This window comes from Camelus dromedarius, chromosome 36, assembly GCF_036321535.1.
Source record: "Camelus dromedarius isolate mCamDro1 chromosome 36, mCamDro1.pat, whole genome shotgun sequence".
Lineage (NCBI taxonomy): Eukaryota > Metazoa > Chordata > Mammalia > Artiodactyla > Camelidae > Camelus > Camelus dromedarius.
In genome coordinates, this window is record NC_087471.1 from 1,763,466 (window position 1) to 1,778,904 (window position 15,439).

The following is a 15,439-nucleotide window of genomic DNA, read 5'->3' on the forward strand; positions in this document are numbered from 1 at the left end:
TAAGCCCACAGCTTAGGCACGGAAATAAGATTCACTGAAGTTTGTCTAAACCTATTCCGTTTGGAGGGGGGAGGGTATAGCGCAAGTGGTAGGGTGCATGCTTAGCACGCCCGAGGCCCTGGGTTCAATCCCCAGCACCTCCTCTAAAAACAATAAATAAATAAACTGAATCACCTCCCCCTACAAAAAATAATAAAATAAAAAATTTTTTAAAACAAATAAAACGATTCCACTTTGGGAAAGTATGATGGCCCGGAATCCCAAACAGCCAAACAAGGTGCACTGAGTGATGCATTTCAGACTGCCAAAAGCCTGACCAGGTTTGGACCATTTTCTGCTTTGTTTCCTTCCTTTCTATGTGGGTAAGAGAAATGAAAAGGCAGGTCACATGAATAAAAGACAGTATCATTGTCCTGGTCAAAGGATCAGTTACCAGGGTTGACCGTGAATGCCCAACACAGGGCGCTATCCCTTTGGGGAAATAAATAGCAAAAGATGAAGACAGCTGGGAGGCAGAAGCTTTACGGGCAAGAAGAAAGTGCTCTATGCCGGGTGATGCCTTAACGTCTACGGCGCGCAGCCTGGAGCCCTTCGTTCATGGTCAGCAGGCTGGAACGTGGGTCTGTGCCTGTGTACGTGGTTGGGTGGATTTCCAGCTTCAGCCAAATGAAAGTTTACAAAATTGCCAAGTGGATAAAAAGAGCTTTCTTCGCACACTCATGAACTGTTCTGTCACCCCTGCTTTCGGTGTTAGATGTAAGAACCCACTGCTAAATCCAAGGTCGTGAGGAAGTGCCACTATGCTTTCTTCTAAGAGTTTTATGGCCTTAGTTTTTCTATTTAGGCCATTGATCCACTTTGTGTTCATTTTGTGTAGGGTAGGGGGGCGCCCAACTTCATTCCTTTATCTGTGGATAGCGAGTGTCCCAGGACTGTCTGTGAAAAGGACAATTCTTCCCCCAATGAATGTTCTCGAGCCCCTTATCAAAAACCAACTAACTGTAAATACAGAGGCTTATTTCCAGACTCAGTTTTATTCCATTGGTCTATATGTCTACCCTTATGCCAGGGCCACACAATTTTATCTAACGTAGCTTTGTAATAAGTTTTGAAACTGTAAGTATGAGTCCTCTAGCTTCATTCTCTTTCAAGATGATTCTGGCTTTTGGGGACCCCGTGCAATTTCACATGAATAGGTAAATTGGACTTCATAAAAATTAGAAACTTTTGTGCAACAAAGGACATTATTAGGAGTGTTAAAAGAGAAGCTACACCATGGGAGGAAGTGTGTCATATATGTGATACAAACCCAATATCCAGCATAGATAGAGGACACTTACAGCTGACCAACAAAGAGAAAAACAAAGCCACGAAAAAATGGACAAAGAACTCAAATAGACATTCTCCAAAGAAAATATACAAATGGCCAGTAAGCACATGAAAAGATATGAAATATCATTAGCTAACAGGGGAATGCAGATGAAAACCAAATGAGGTATCAGCTCACACCCACTGGAATGGCTACTATCAAAAATTCAAAACAAAACAAAACAGAGAATAACAAGTGCACAAGATGTGGAGAAATTAGAGTTCTTTTCCAGTTGTGGCAGGAATCTAAAACAGTGTATCTACTGTGGGAAAAATTCAATGTAGAATAATAATAAAAATAAATAAAATAATATACCAGAATGCATGGTGACAAACCACCATGCGTTCCTCTCTAAGAAACCTGTAGGGAGATAATTAGGGAACGATGCTGAAGGTATGAAGAACCAACGTTAGAAGTTTCACAGGGGAGAGATTTACTAAACAAAGTACAAATATTTCAAACACACTTCAGCACGTCCATGCTCGGTGGGACTGGTCCTCTTTCAATAAGAAGACATCTGGGCACACACGGTTTCCTCTCAGCGTTCACCTGTGTTTTCTCTTTCCCTCTCCCTGCAGTATCAGTGCCACGAAGGCAGGGTCCCCGTGGGATTCGTCCACCAGCACATTATTGCATCCGCTCCAACGCCGGTCATGTCAGACACGCTTAGCATATGTTGATAATCTGCTATGGAAATACATTTTTGTGTATTTTGCATTTTGTGTCCTGACCAAGGAAAATTGGACCAGAGGAGACAAATGAACTCTTTATTAAAGAAATCCATCCCAAGTCTGGACAAATCCAAGTAAGGGTAACCACGCATAGGTCGGCAATGGAATGCGGCAACGGTAACATTACAGGGGCAGAACCAGAGGCGAATGAATTTATCACATCACTTGTCAGCTAGTTCCTGCAGCAAAGAAGCTGAAGCCAAAGGCGGGCTAGAGTTACTGGACAGCATGCATTAGGATGTTGTATTTTTGATACATGAAAACGAGGCCTTTAAGATCAAGTTGATTCTTTACAATATTTTATGTGGACGTGAGGAACGACCATGAAGATATTTTTGACCACACGGAGGTTCACTAGCTATCTTGTGGCAAAGAACATCTAAGTGTTGCAGAACTGAGAGGTGAGTGGTGTGTTTTTCTATTATACAAAAAGCAACTGGTCTGCATTCATGGCCGTTTTCTGTGTGGCAGGTGGCTTTTCATCATATGCCATATAGCAGGTGTTTTCCAAAAATACACACACTTCCTCCATCACCATGTAACATAAGGGTGACATTTTAAAACAAGAGGCAGAGACTCAGTGCCTACTTTGGAAAAACCACTGTCCTCTGGAGAGAGCATTTTGAAAAGAGATGTAATGGTGGAAGCATTTTTGCATCTGAGTTTGTCAAAAGCAATGCAAGTGTGTTCCTTGAAAGCTCTCCTCCCTGCACAATTAAAAACCTGAAAATAATTTTTTATCATTTTAAAGGTCTTCCAAATGAAGGATTTCCATGGATGTGGATGCATTTGATACCAACACGTCAGTGCAGTATGTTTCAGTTACATTTCGAGGACGTATAGCGGACATCAGAGGGGACCAGAGGCCAGGGAAGGGCTCCCTGGAAAGTTGCTATCTGAGCAAAGATTTGAGAGCGGTGAAGGGTGAATTCTGGACACCTGGGGGAAGAATTCTCCCAGCAGAGAGAAGAGCAGGAGGCAGTGTGACATGCTCTAGGACCAGGGAGGACTCTAGGATGTAGGAGGGGAGGGAAGGAGAGAAGTAGATGAGGCCAGCAAGGTAATGGGCAGGGGACATGCAGGTGGTGCAGAGGCAGCTTCTACTATGGGAAAGATGGGAGGTCCACAGAGAGTTTCGAGCAGAGAAGTGACAGATCTGACTCCCGCTGTCCCAGGACCTCCTTGCTGATGGGCAGGAGTGGAAGCAGGAGCCAGGAGGTCCAGCTTGGGTCAGACTGATGTCAAGGGAGGTGGTCGGTGCCATCACTCCTAATTAGCTCGCCAGTAAGACAGCCTCACATCTCCCTCCTTGCTATGCTCCCCATCATCCTTTAATCAGTGTCATCAGGTTTCACAACTTTGATATCATCTACATGTCAGCAACTCCCAACCCCATCCCCAAGGCCAGGTCTGTTTCTTCACCTGTACTCCTGTGCCCTCTCCCTCCCCAACATCTGCTCTGATGACTTGGAGACACCCCAAATACAGTATGTGCAAAACCGTACCACCTGTATCTCCCCAAACTGCTCCCCGACAATCTTCTTCATCTCAGCCAATGCCAACATTCTCCTTCCGGCCGTCCAGGCCAAAGCCTCGGAGTCCTATTGAAGCCCCCTTGCTCTCCCGTACCGCATGTCCGTTCCATCAGCAAAGTGGGTCAGCGACATCTTCAAAGCACGTCAGACTTAACCACACGTCACCTTCCCCACGTGACTGTCGCCTCTTCCCTGGATCACCGCCGCAGCCTTCTAACTGGTCAGTTTGCTTGGGGCCTCGAGCCACTCCAATCAGTTCCCCACTCAGGCACCATCCCATGTCATTCCTGTGCTCAAAAGCCTCCGCTGGCCCCTCTGTCTCCCTGAGAGTAACAGGTAAAGGGCTCAGCCCCCACCTGCATTCTCACTTCCTACTATTTTGCCCCCAGGCCACTTCATTCCAGCCTTGTTTGTCCCCTCATTGCTACTTGGACACACCCACCATGATCCTGCCTCAGGGCCTTTGCACTGGCGGTTCCCGCTACCCGGAGCACTCTTCCCCCATCACCTCCCACAGGCCCATGTTCACACATCACCTTCTCAGTGAGAGTTCGCCTGACTGCCCCGTCCGAATTTACAGCTCCAGCTCCACCCTGGCAGTCTTTAGCCTCTTCCTGCTTTACTTTTCTCCGGAGCACGTATCCCTTTCTGACACGCTATGTAATTTGCCTCTTTAGAATTTGTGTTTACTGCCACTACGTTATAAGCTCCATGAGGGGCTTTATTTGTTTCATCCACAGCTGCCTCCCCAGTGCTTGATCACTGTCTGACCCATAAAAAGTGCACAGGAAGCTGCTCAGTGCATGAACGAATTGATATTTCACTTCCAAAGAACAGGCTGGGAGGCCAGGTTAAGCAACGTGCCTCAGGCGAGCCCGACATGTGCAGAGACCCCGGGCTCTGTCTGCACGTGGCCGTGCACCGGCGGCCGTGCCTGCGCTTTGGCGGGAGCCTGAGTGGGCTCTCAGATCAGCACCCAGGCTCCGACAGCAGAGGACCAGTCTGCCCCACACCACTCCTTCAGTGGCAGGCTGGTTCCACTGCTGGAGACGCCTCGTCCATGGCCCTCTGCTACGGGACTGTTCTAGCAAAGCCAGACCAAGGCAACGCGCAGGTCCTGTGGAAAGAGAGTCCCCTCCCCCCCACATTTGAGGCTCTGTATCCAGAGCCCTCTAAACACTGGAAGGAGGGTGGCATGACCACCAGAGTCAGCCAGGGGAAGGAGATATGAGATGGGGCTAGAAGGGAGGTCCGGCCAAGACCATCAGGGCTCTCAGAGGGCAACCCGCAGCCATTGAAGGGGCATAGCTTCGACACAGAAAGTAGACAAGAAGTCTATTACAACAAATCGGGCCAAAAACAGGGGGCTTAAACCGGAGTGATAGCAGGAAAGACAGGAAACAGTTAAAGCGAAGCCAGCAGTGATCAGTGACAGTTGGTGGAGGAAAGAGTTAAGACACAGAGTAAAAAAGTGTCCAGGAAAACTCCTAAGGTTTCCAGTTGGGGGAACTGGAGAGATGGGATGAGATCAAAGGTCAGGTTTTAGGGGGAAACCACGAGCTTGACTTCCAGCACTCAGAGTTCCAAGCAGCCCTGGGGCATTTGCGGGCTCACATCAAGCGGGCAGGTGGACGAGGCACCCGGGGCAGCTGGGATCAGGATGCACAGTCGGGGGCCGTCCGTGCGGAGGCAGGGATTGAGGCCACGTCTGTGGATGAGGCGGCTTGTGAGAGCAGAAGACTTAGACGTGGCCAAAACGCAATGTCTGAAAGGCAGCGGATCTGCAAAGAGCTAAGAGGAGTGACCAAATTGTAGAAACAGAAGCAGCTGCACGGAAGGGCATATTGTGGAAGCCGAGGAAAGGGAGGACTTCCAAAAAGAAGCGAGGGCTGGACCACGTGAGCTGGCGGTAGAGCGCGAACTAGCAAGCACCCGTTCGGTTGAAAAGCAATGAAAGTCACTGGTGAACTGAGCAAGAGATGCTCCAAGAGCCCCGCGGGTGGAAGCCAGGTTGCCCCAGGGTGAGGGGTGAGAGCCTGAGATGCAGAAAGGATACAGGCAGCTTAGAAATACCTCTCGAGAGTGGTTGCGAATTGGAGGACAGGTTGTGAATCGGTGGCTGAGGGGTACCCACTTCTGATTTTTTTTAAGAATAGGGTTTTAAAAAATTCATTTCCAAGTACAGAGACACAGACACGTTTAAATGTTAATGGGAAGATAACTGAATATACTCGGGAGATAAAATGTGCGTTCTGCGAGAGGTTCGGGGAGAAGCTGAGCCAGCATGCTGCAGGGCCAGGATGCTGTGGTCAGGAGGAAGGTGCTCCACTGTCCCTCTGGAAGTGGGAGAGCCTCCAGCACGGACAAGATGCCCTGTGACTGCGGGTGTGGAGGGAAAAAGCTGAAGTCACCTGGATGACCTCTGAGCACAGGGTGAGGGAGAAGACTAAACCAGGGGCCAGCACCCTAGGTGAGCACAGAATATCCAGGAGGTCAGAAGCTGATGGGATGAGAAATGGCAAGGGCACACAGCCAGGAGCTGGGAGCCATTCATCAAAGAATACTGACTTGGGTCTGCTCTCCGGTTACCAGGCAGGCCAGCAAAATCTGCTGTGAAAGGCTATAGCTACCGATGTGTCCAGAATCCAATGACAGATGACATCAGACAGGCCTTAGCATCTCCCGCCCTCATCAGACTTCCAGTCAAGGCCAAGGCCTCAGAGTCATCACACAAACAGACAGCTCAGGACCAAAATGACAAAGTTATCAAGGAAGGGATATTTACGCACACTGCAAACTATGAATCCAGCTACAGAGTCAGGACCGGCTGTGGGGAGATGAGGGACTAAGGGACAGAGGAACAGAGGAACAGCATGCATATGTAAGAAGGAACATGGATTTAACCAGAAACAAAATAGGGAGTTCTGCAGGTCCAGCTCAAAGCCAAAGAGGTTAGAGGAAAAAAAAATCAGTATTTTAAGATGACTTGGAGAATGTATGTACTAGGTAAATTAGAAGAGGCTAACACTAAAGGCCGGAATTCCATCCAGAGGCAAAGGGCAACTAGGAGACAATGGGCTTGATGCCAGGTTGCAAAGGAGAATAAATCTGAGATGGTGAGAGAAAGGAGCAATTAAGATGCTGATCAGACAGCAGCCACCAACACAGCCCAGGGATCCTGACCGTCCAGCAAGTGGCGAGAGGTCCCAGCCAGGCCTGAGCTTCAAAACCTCTCTGATTTAGGTGTCAGTGGCCCCATTTTACAGATAAGGAAACTGAGACATTAGGTGATTAAAGTAACAGCTCACTGATCCACAGCTAGTAAGTAGCAGAAGCTGAATTTCAACTCAGGGTTAGCAAACCTGGGAAGGCTTCCAGGCCAATCCAAATGAGAAAGGATCCTGGATTCTAAAACGTTGGAAGTTTTTTCACACTGACAGATAATCCAGCCAAGCAACTTCCAGAACATCTCGTGTTTATTCCAAAAATGCAGTAACGAAGTTGGGCAGCTAATAATGGATGGCTGTGCATGTTTTCTGACTCATCAAAACAGGCACACACCGAAAGGTGAGCTCTGAGCAACCAGAGTCGCCCCACGTAACACCTGCCTGTGGGAGAACATGAGTTACCCTTCCATCGTGGGGATTTGAACCAGTGTGTTAACGTCGCGCTGATACCAGCGGGCAAAGGTGCCCCGATAAGGCTGACCAGGAAAAGGTCAGGCCACAGGGGACTCGAGTCAGAGCAGGCCCTCGGATTTTGCTGGGTTTTGCAGGTCTTAGGAGAAGGCAACGAGATGACACAAAAACACTTAGGACTTGCACACCATTCAATGCTGAGTTCAAGACTCACAGTTGCTAATTAGCACAAGTCCTATATGAAAAGTTTGGGTCTCGCTGGCTGCCTCAGGCTTACAGAGCAGGAGCCCCGTGCCCCAAACATGGCTTGTGTTTGCATGATGAAGAAGCGTTTCAGTGGAATCTGGGACTGTCCTAAAGGACAGAGCTGAGTAACAAGAATGTCCACGTAAACAATGAAAAGAGTAGAAGACAATCACCAATGCAAAAAATAAACAGTATTTCATGCCTGAAAATGCAAAAAAAAAAAAAAAAAAAAGACAAAGTCCTATACATTTCCAACGTATTAACGTGATTGGACTCATTTTTTCACATTAACTCACAGCGGCTACTTACTCAGCATGGTTTCTGTTTCAATCCCCAGAAACCGTCAGGGGCACAAATCAGACGGGGAAGGGCAGTTTGCAGTGCGACGTTTAGTATGTGTTACGAGTTTAGGGGCATCGTGTCAACAACACGGTCCCCAGGCAAAGAGGGAGCGAGATCACCTGACAGCTAATTAGAGGCCGCCGGGAGCGGAGCGCCCACAGCGTCCGCGCAGGCCGGGGCCACGCCGCGCCTGCCAGGCCCAGCCGTCTTCAACCAGTAATTTCTGCTTTTTCGGCTCCACGAACAGGCTGAACTATCCCATCAGATTTTTGAGTCTATGTGCAGAATACACTCCTACAAGTGGAGCTACCGGATCAAAGTGTATGTGCGTTTCAAAGTTGGGGCAGATCGCCAGTGCCCTCCAAAATCACCGTCAATTCGCCCCCCACGGCGTATGACGGTGCTGGCTCCTCACCCTGGGTACAGCCCAGCCTATGAAATTCTTTGATCCTCTCCAGTGTAACAAGAAGGCTGCTTCTCATTACTGAGTTGATTGCATCTATTTGACGTGTGTGAGACTGAGCACGTTTTCACATGTTAAACGTAACGTGCATCTTTGAGACTGGCATGTTCTTGTGCTGTGCTCAGTTTTCTATTTGCAAGGATAGTATTTACCCAGTTTCAAGGTAGTCGTTCTCAGGCTGTGCTCTGTGGACCAGCACCAGCTCCCTCACCTGACCACACTCGGACTGCGCTGGTGCCGCTGAATCAGAGCCACTGGGGCTGAATCCAGCAAGCTCGCGTTTAACTACCCCATCAGGTGGTCTGCACGCTCAAACTTTGAGACCCGCTGTATTAAGGAAATTAGACCTCATCGGAAATTAGACTGCCTCCGAAATACGTCGCAAATATTTATTCCCAGCTGCCATTTGTCCTTTGCTATTGTTTATTTTTCCTGGACACAAATTTAACATTTCTGGGAAGCCAAATTTAACAAACTGTTCCTCTTCAGCATCCCAGTTTGGGGTCATCCTTAGAAAATTCTTCCCTACTCTGAGATCACTAAAAATTCTCTATACTTACACGTTCACTCTTTATGTTTCAATATTTGCTCCAACAAACTGATTTATTTCTGTGTCTTGACTTTGATGGTGTATTTAGAGGAATTTAACATTTAAAGGAAGGGAAGAACAAAGACAAGGTGCACAGTGTGTCCTCTGTAAATCTATCTGAAATAATCAAAAATATATACGCACGTGGTTGTCATGAAATCCCGGAAAATTTAGGTTCCTTTCAAAATCTAGATCACCCAATCATTTCTACCTTTCAACATTTCCAGCTTTTTTTTTTTTTTTCCTGGCATGGAGCTTACAAAGACGTTAACAAAAACAGAAAGGTCAGTTTTACATCTCGTGGTGCCCTCCCATCACTCTGTGGTCAAGAACCCAATGAAGTTCAAAGCGGCCTCAAAAAGAGGTAAGTGTTGGGGACTAGTCCACGGATGTCTTTCTTGAAATCTCAGGAGACTATTTCAAGCAGGCAGTGAGGTAAGGCACTGCTCTTGTGGGTGTGTGCTTAGTGCAGGGTGGGGTGGGGGGTGGAGCCGGGCAGCGGGGATGGGGAGATGAGTTCAAATTTATACCAGAAGGAAAGTGTCATTGAGCTGGATTTTTAAGGTAACAGAGGCCCGAGAGAACTCCTGGCTTTGCTCTGGATGCAGAGACCTGGATACTAATCGTTTTTCCTCTTTGCTCAGCATCACCTGAAGATAAACTCCGGATTCAGAAGTCACAGAGGGGTTCCAATTAAACACTCTGAGTGTAAAGACGATGCAGGAAGGAAAGTTTACACCTGCAAAGTTCCTCTGTCTGAACGCTGGTGAGTCTCTGGACCTTCCTGGAGCCCAAGTGAGAAGTTAAGGGATCGTAGGGGAGAGAAAGAGAGAGACAGAGAGACAGATTAATTACTGTAGGAAGTCCTAATGGGACGTTCCTCTGTTCTCTTATTTCCTCAGAAACACATCACTTTCCAGACATTAATTAGCTCTAGAAAAATACTGCATAAACTCCGTTCACACAAAACACAGGGCTCCTTAAAGGTCCTATCACGATTTCCAGGGCAGAGAGCCACGTGATGGAAGCGGTGCCCGTCCCCTCAGCACTCATCGATCACAGAAGCTACCCCGGGACTGGGTGAAGAAACGGACATCTTGCCATTAAGGTCATTCTGTGTTTCCAGAAGTCAGTACTCATGCATCAGTCAATTGTAAAGCATTTCAGTTCACCAAACCTTATCTAATGGTGTTGAAATCGAGACACGAACATCGAAGATACACATACCAGTGAAGGATGATGTAAAACGATGTAAATACCAGCTCACCAGCTATTTGTTGATTTTGCGATGGGTTTGCTGCCACTTGCCCAGCAATTTAATTTTTTTTTCTTTTTCTTTTTTTTTTTTTTTTTGCTGGGAGTTGGTAATTAGGTTTATTTATTTATTTGATTTTTCAGTGGAGGGACTAGGGATTGAACCCAGGACCTCAGACATGCTAGGCATGCGCTCTACCACTTAAGCTATACCCTCCCCCACTGCCCAGCAATTTAAATGTGAAAAGTGAATGATCTCCAATGAGGCACCGGCCTCAGTTGCTGACATCCATCACCAGGAACTGCAAACTCGGTACTGGTGCAAAACGCCAGCACCCACCATCAGGCTTCTGCCCTTTGTTTCTGCTACATTAGATCTCTAGGCTGCACGTGGGTTGAATCCACATCTACTGGTGATTTTTCATAAAGCCAAGGGAAGTACTGACCCCATCCTCTCGTTTTACTGACAAAGCAGTAAAAATAGGTCCAAGGCTGCACAATTAGCTTAGTGGCAGGGGAGGGTAGGACACAGGTCTTGTAGCAATTTGAGATCATCTGCATATTTGTTTTTGATGGTGTTTATGTAGTTTAATTGAAACATCTAACATTTCAGCTTCTAAATTGCTTTGTCAAAAGGTTAACATGCCATACCTGCGCTGGCCAACACAGTAGCCACTAGCCACACGGACTCCTGCCCTCTTGAAACACGGCTAACCTGAATTGAGATGTACCGTAAGTGCAAGATTTAGCATAAGAAAAGTAAAATATCTTACTAATATTTTGTATTGATTACATCTTTCAGCGGTCATTTTTAATATATTGGGTTAAAGAAAATATTTTAAAATTCATTTCAGCCGTTTATTTTTACTTTTCTAACGTGACTGCTAGGACAGTTTAAATTATGCGTGTGGCTCACGTGCTTTATTACTAGTGGACAGTACTGATTTATGGGAAAACACTTAACTGCACTGAGGGGAGAGCTGCAAGCCATCTTCCTTCCCTGAATTTGCCAGTGGCAGGAGCAAAGGACGAGAGAACGAGCAGGCATTTGATCCAAGTACTTTAAAAAATCCTTGCCTGGTCAAGGAAGCCAGACTTGCAAGCCACATAATAAAAATAAAAACGAAAACACACTTTGAAATCAAAGAACTTTTACGTTCACCTTTCAGCGTGCGTGCATGTGTAAATTTTACTTGTGAAAGAGTGTTAGCAATTCCGACAACATGACAATCGCCTCCCCTTTTGATCAAGAGCGGCTACTTTCCTAGAATAATCATAAGCAAAACCAATTAAGGTCCTAGAAATCAGTTCTCACTTTAAAGAGACATCTGCCCATTATAAATACCCACACCAAACAGATAGATGAGTGATAAATAGGTGACAAATAGGTGGTAGATTGACTGATAGACAGACAGACAGACAGACAGACAGACAGATTCAATCCACCATATAAGTGGAAATGGGAAATGATGGTTATCTGAGTTGAAAGTTACAGGTCAGCAATGAGCCCTTCTTAACTTAAAACAGCTGGCAGGCAGCCTCCTCACCCAGAAAACCAAATATTCCTCTTTGTAACAAAGAAATTCTCTAGTGCAAAAATTGACTGCCTTTATCTTGGAGGAAAATAATAATTTTATCTAAATTAATAGGTTCATTTCCAACGTACTGGTATATCAGCCATGGTCACAAAATTAGAAAAATGAACATGTTTTTATTACCACAGATACACTCTTTTTGATAAAAGAACACCATTGTTTTTCAAAGGTTTCAATTTTTTTTTTTCAGCAAGATACGCAGGTATCCAAGTAGAGACAGTAATTACGCCTGAAATAATACAATTCTGACAGCGCAAAGGCACGTGCGGTCTCTAGGCTGTGCACAACGGGAAATTAATAAAGTGTGCTCTGTTCTGCTCGGGTGAAATGGCACTGCTGACTGCCGGGAATGCCTGACTGCTGGACACAAGCGGAAAAGGGGACTTCCACAACTTGGGAATTCAATTTGGGTGTTTCCTGAGTCCTACTTAGGAACAACTCTATGAAAGCTGTAGCGAGAAAAGATTCTGGAGGTTTCTGCAATAATGGTGCACATACATTTGCCGTCTGCAGAAATAACTGAGTGAGCGGCGGTTCTCTGTGATGGTGGCGACAACCCCGTCTCTCTCCCCTCCTCTCCTCTGTTCACCGGGCGCCACCGTCCCTTTTACCAAATTAAATGCCATGTGTTAAATGGGATGAAAATGCATCCCTGCTTTGTGTCTTCTGTTTCTACAAAACGAACTACGGATCTTTTTGTGCCTCAGCCCACAGGACCTCCTGCATTTCCAGAGATAGAATTGTTGACAATTTGCAATTTCAGGCAACAACCAAAAAAAAAAAAAAATAGTATTATTCTCTTACAAATTTGTTAAATTTATTCTAATTTTATCCTCCCCTTCTCTCTCCCTCCCACTCCACCTCTTCGAATCCAAATGCCACTGGAGAAGAAGCACATTTGGACTGATTTGGAATGTAAAATGCTCCAGCCTTTTACTGTTACCTAGAAAATCTTCCTTTAAAATGTATATATTGTTTTAAGTTTTTAGTTCAAAGCAGAAAAGGTTCCCTGTGCTAAGACTAGCTTCTCACATGGAAGGGGGGTCGTTCGAAAGACAATGTGGGCAACTATGCAGAATAAATCCCTAAGGAAGGCAAGCTGTGTCACTGTACAGTCAGAAGGACCTGAATTCCACCACAGCGGTGTAACTCACCATTCAGTGGATGTAACATGATTCACGGAGCTTCCCGTTGAAAAGTCTCTCAAGCCGCCCCCCAACCAATGTGAATTGGAGTTTTAAAGGGAAAATACAGCATTTTTCGAGATGTAGGACCCAGGCAGGTTCCCACATGGCGAGAAGCCAGCAGTGCTTTGCAGGCAAGCCTAGGAGCTGTCGGCAGTCATTGTCATCCTGTGGGAACCACAGTCTTACAACTAAAGGTGGGCTGCAAAGCCTTTGCTATCTTCTGTTCTTACAATAAGGAAACAGGAAAAACACATGCAGACGTCATGAAACACATTCTTTCAAAGGAGAATTAAAATATTTAGCCAAGTCTCAGCCAAGCCCACGAAGGGCTCCCATCTAGTAGGAGAACATGCTGAACAAAACAGCAGCCTCCAGCGTGCCTCGCGTTTTTCTCACTTGGGACCACATTCTTTTCAGGACTTCCGTAAATCCATTAAATCCACTTCTGTATTAACAGAGACACCTGCACCGTAGAATTCTCTAAAACACGAACTCCTGCTTTGGAAGGAGTCTCAAACAATGTGTAACATACAGATTTTTTTTTAAGGACCTGTTTTAGGAAAGTGTATCAAGATGCTCGCCCTCCCTGACCAGGATACAGAAATGCAGTTCCCCCTCCCCGGGCCAACTCCAGCCTTTACACAGCCCGCTCGCCCTCCCGGAGCGCGGCGGCCCCTTTTCGGGGGCTCGCAAACGAGAGCGCCAAAGCCGCCGAGGCCTCCGGCGCCCCGGCGCAGAGGCAGCGCGGCCGCGGCCAAGGGGGAGAAATCGGTTACCTGCGGGCGGACGCAGCTCTGCCCAGAGCCTTCCCGGAGCTCGCCTCGCACAGGACGGCGGCGCAGGCTGCGCGGCTGCGGGCTCCTCCCGCCGGCGGGCGGGCGGGCGGGCGGGGCCGCCGTGACGACGCTGTCAGCTGCTCGGCCGCCCCGCGCCCCGCGCCCCCGCGCACCTGCGCCCCCGCCCGCGCCCCCCGCGCCCCCCGCGCACCTGCGCCCCCGCCCCGCGCCCCCGCGCCCCGCGCCCCCCGCGCACCTGCGCCGCCCGCCGCGGCCACGGCCGCCCCGCGGTCCGCGCGCCTCCCCGCACCTCCTCGTCCCCCCAGCCCCGGCCCCCCCAGTCCCGCCAGCTGCGGCAGCGGCCGCCTCTCCGGCTTCAATGGCGCCCGCGGGCCTCCGAAGAGCTTTTAGGTGCCACCTACCGCATGTTGCTGGAATGGATGCTCAAGACGGGAATTCTCCGAGAATCCAATGAATTAAAATAATTTCATTGAAAGTGCACCAGATTCTTTTGTTCTAGCTTGTTCACATTACCGACTGTAATCACTGCTAAGCTCGTAAGCTTTTCGGTGTCCAGATACTAAATTAAAAAACCTCGCTTATAAGGCAGGTAAAACCGGGCCGTGATGGAGAGCCAGCCACACGGTGCAGATTAATATATTCTAATTGAATAGGCTCCTGTAACAAAACCATTGGCGATCTGGGAGTGAACCTGCCTTTTCACAGAACAGTTTCACATTGGCATTTCAAGGAAATAATCAGGTTTATCTTCTGACATTGATAAACCATTTTGTCAAAGAAGCATTGATCAAAAACAGATGAATCAGCAAAAAAATAAGATGTATGGCTAACGATTCCGTGCCGACACTTCAAAAAATGCTTGCCTGTGGCATTGATCCATATTAAATTTAAACGGCACGAGCAAGATTTCTTCTTCCCATTATAACTCATTCTTTTTTTAACACCAAATTTTCCGAGAGAATTGGGCAGTATTTTCTTGCTCTTTAAATTCTATTTATTTCTTGCTCTTTAAATAAATAAATTTGATGTATTTGCTTTATGCATTGTATTTATGAGATACCATGTATCTGTTCGAAAATTATTTTGAATTTACAATTTCAGCTACTATTGTCTTTTGATGTTTATTTCCGAAGTAAATTTCTGCCCTGTTATTCACGGAAAATATGCTTTGGTTTTTGTTTTTTTTTTTAACTCTTACTTTAGTATGAAAATTGTGATCAAGAAAATTTATTTTGCTCACGTGGTCATCGTAATTCTGACCTTGAAGCTGTGGCCACTGGAATATGAAAAAAAAAACACCATTTTTTTCTCAGTCGTTTCAGGCTACCATTGGCAAATCTACTATTTTAATGATGCCGGAAAGCAGGGCAGTCACTCAGTTCCCAGCTTCCTCTTCATTACCAAGGACGGAGGGCCATCAGGAAAGCTGTCCGGAGGAGGACCTGGAGACACAGACCCCCCATGTCTGCCTCCATTTCTGGAATCTGAAAGGACCATTCAAGCTAATAAATTGAAGTGTTTTCCATGACAACCCAAAATGTAGGTTATCGGGTTAAATGACAAAATGGAAGTTGAGGGCTGAATAGAGAAGGACGTTAGATTTAAAGAGGTCGAAATATTGAAGGGAAAAAGTCAGTTCTTGCACTGAGCTCGCGGGGAGTGAGAACTTTAGTGGTGGTAAAGGAAGCCGGTT

General features: G+C 46.8%; 1 protein-coding gene across 3 annotated transcripts in view; it reads right to left on the reverse strand.

Moving 5' to 3' along the window:
- The window catches only part of DIRAS2 (DIRAS family GTPase 2), a 28,460-nt gene extending 14,440 nt beyond the window's left edge, over positions 1-14,020 (reverse strand). For 2 of the 3 annotated variants that reach the window (XM_064482433.1, XM_031442289.2), the window contains exon 1: positions 13,726-13,818. The gene's annotated coding sequence lies outside the window, so the exon portion shown is untranslated. Of the gene's footprint in view, positions 1-13,725; positions 13,819-13,981 lie in introns of those variants that run through there. The other variant, XM_064482435.1, reaches the window with a different exon arrangement.
- Positions 14,021-15,439: the final 1,419 nt, after the last annotated feature.